Here is a 3,332-nt window from a genome sequence, read left to right as displayed (position 1 = left end):
GGGAAAGTCTGCTGTCAGTGACCTCTCCAAAGTACTGAAGAGCAACAGTGCCAGTCCAGAGGATAAGGTGCACCTGAATAAATATTGCATTAGGCTATTATTATTAAAAAAAATAGAAAGTTAACTAGTGAGATATATATAAAAGTCCAAAAGGAAAGCAAAAAATGCAGGAGGGAGGAAATCATTAGGATAGCCAAGTTTAGGGTGTGGATAGGTAAGATGGTGTGAAGAAACAAGAAAGATACAATTCTGATTGAAAAAAAAACAATAATTGCCAAGGTCTTTGTAATTACTTGCTATGCATCAGAAAGTTGGACAATGACTAGGGATGGTAGAAAAAGAATTGAGCTGTGGTGTTGGAAAAGAGTACTGAATATACTGTGGACGGCTAGGACAACAAACAGATTTGTCCTAAAGAGAGTGAGACCAGGCTGCTCCTGGGAGGTAAAGATTTTGAACCTTGGTCTGACGGACTTTGGACGTGTTGCAAGTAAGGACCAGTCCTTGGAGAGGGGTATCATGCTTGGGAGGGTGGAGGGACAGTACAAGAGGAAGGCACTCAATGAGACGGATTGATTCAGTCACTGGGATAATGGGAATAGGTGTGCCAGAGACAATACGATTGGCATTGGCACAGGATAAAGCAGAGGTCAGGGCTGTTGTACCTAGGGTTGCTATGAGTTGCAGGAGACATTACAGCACATAAAAACAACATTTATATCATATGGCAGTTTCTACTTTTTGTCCCAATTTGTTTCTTATGCTCTTTATGGTTTTAGACTTGCTTTATCTGTAGGTCTCTGATAAATCTTGAGTTGATTTTTGTGCATGGTTTGAAATGTGGATCCTCTTTTAGCTTTCTGGAGATAGATTGTCAATTATTCCAGCTATTTCATTTACTGAAGCTTTCATTTCCCCATTTGATAGACTTTTTTCATATATCAATTAGCTATCTGTGGTAGATGGATTATTTTCTGGGTTTTTTTATGCTGTTCAACTAGTTTATACGTTTTTTATTGTACTAATGCCATGTTATTTTAGTTACTATGGTTGTATAGTAGATTTTTTAGATCAAGTAGTGCTATGCTTCTCTCATAATTTTTATTTTTCAGAAGGGCTTTGCTTATACAGAGTCTCTTTCCTTTCCAAATAAACTTATCAATTGCTTTTTCTATTCTTTGAAAAATTAACTTTGTATCTGTACTGGGACTGCATTAAACATGTGGATTGTTTCTTGTAGGATTGTCATTTTCATTATTTTGAGTCTTCCTATCCATAAACATGAAACATTTCCCATTCAGTTAGGTCTCTCACTGTTTTTTGAAGTAGTGGTGTGTAGTTTTCCTTATAAAGGTCTTTAGTCTCTCCAATTAGGTTTATTCCCAAGTGTTTCATCTTGGGGTTAGCTATTGTAAATAGCACAGCTTTCTTAGTTTTGTTTTTCATGTTTTCTTTGCTATGGTAGAGAAATCCTACTGATTTTTGTATATTGATCTCATACTCTGTCACCCTACTAAATTGGTCTACTAAATCTAATGGATTGGGAGTTTTTGTTGTTGTTGGTTTCTTGTTTTTTTGTTGTGGTTGGTTTTTTTTTTGTTGTTGTTTTTTGTTTGTTTGGTTGGTTGGTTGGTTGGTTTTAGTTGTTTGGCTGTTTTGTTTTTCAGGGTTTTGGTTTTGTTTTTGTTTAGTCTTTGGGGTTTTCTTTGTATGTTATCATATAGTCTGTATATAGTGACAATTTTACCACTTCTTTGGAAATTTGGATGCCTCATATTTCCTTCTTGTCTATTGTTCAAGTTAGTAATCATAATATGATACTGAATAGGAATGGTGATAGTAGGTATATTTGTCAGATTCCTCTTCACAAGGTCTTTTAGTCTATCTCCAATGAGAATGATGTTGGTGTATGGGTTTACACATATACTTATCATTTTATTGAAGAAAATCCCTTCTATTCCTATTTTGTTGTGTGTTTTATACAAGAAGGGATCTAGGATTTTTTAAAGACTTTTCTAGATCAATTAATAAAAACATGTTGGTTATTGCTCTTTGCTTTCTTAATGTTTTAAATTACATTAATTGTTTTTCTTATATTGAATCATCCTCACTTACCTATCATGAATCCCACATGGTCATGACGAGTTAGTTTTGTATTGTTGGGTTTTTTTTTAATTTGTTTGTTTGTTTTTATGTACCGGTGGATACCATTGGCCTGAATTTTGTTAGGGATTTTTACATCTATATTCATGGAAGATATTGGTCTGTAGTTTTCATTTCTGTTAATGTCTTTAGTCCATCTGGGTATTAGGGTTATACTTGCTTCATAGAAAGATTCTTGGAGAACTCTTTCTTTTTCTATTTTTAAAAGTAATTTAAGTAGAATTTATGACAGTTGCTATCTGAATGTTTGGTAGAATTCTGCCATGAAGCCATCTGGGCCAGGAATTCTTCCATGATGTCATCCGGGGAGAGTTCTTTCTGATCTGCTCTATTTCTTTTGTGGTAGGTTTGTTCAAGTTCTCCACATCTGTCCGTGTCAGTCTGGTTAGGATATGAGTTTCTAGGGATTTTTCTATTTCTTCTAGGTTTTCAAATTTATCAGAGAATAACTTTTCATAATATTCCATGATTATTGATTTGATTTCAGCTGGTTCTATTGTCAGGCCACATCTTCCATTTCTTATTTGTATTATTGATGTCTTCTTTATCTTCTTTTTTTTGTTAAGTTTGCCAATAATTTGTCTCTTTTATTGATCTTTTCAAAGAATCATCACCTGATCTTGTTGATAGCTTCAATTGTTTTCAGTTTCTATGCCATTGATTTCAGCTCTTGTTTTTATAATACCCTTTATTTAGGGGCTGTGGGATTAGCTTGTTTTTCTTTTTCTATTTTATGGAGGTGTTGAGATTATTGAATGTGAATTTCCATGTTTAGCATGTTACCAAGGACATTTTCTAAAAGGCAGCACGGAATGACAAAGCAAAATATTACAATGAAATGTGCCAGGAGCTAGAGTCAGAAAATCAAAAGGGCTGAATTAATTCAGCATTTCTTAAGCTTAAGGAACTGAAGAACAAATTTAAACCTAGAATTGCTATAATCTAGGATGCGTTAGGCAGGATATTAAATTATCCAGGAAGTATTAAAAGAAGATGGAAGGAATATACTGACATTGTTTCAAAAGGAATTGGCACATACAGAACAATTTAATGAAATAACATTTGAGCAAAAGCCTATTGTGATGAAGGAAGAAGTTTAGGCTGCTTTGAAGGAAAGAGCAAAAAATAAGGCCCCAGAAATAGATGGTATACCAACTGACGTATTTCAG

The sequence above is a fragment of the Elephantulus edwardii genome, unplaced genomic scaffold (assembly GCF_000299155.1).
Source record: "Elephantulus edwardii isolate Elephantulus edwardi_28Jun2011 unplaced genomic scaffold, EleEdw1.0 scaffold00120, whole genome shotgun sequence".
NCBI lineage: Eukaryota > Metazoa > Chordata > Mammalia > Macroscelidea > Macroscelididae > Elephantulus > Elephantulus edwardii.
This window is presented reverse-complemented; position numbering follows the sequence as displayed.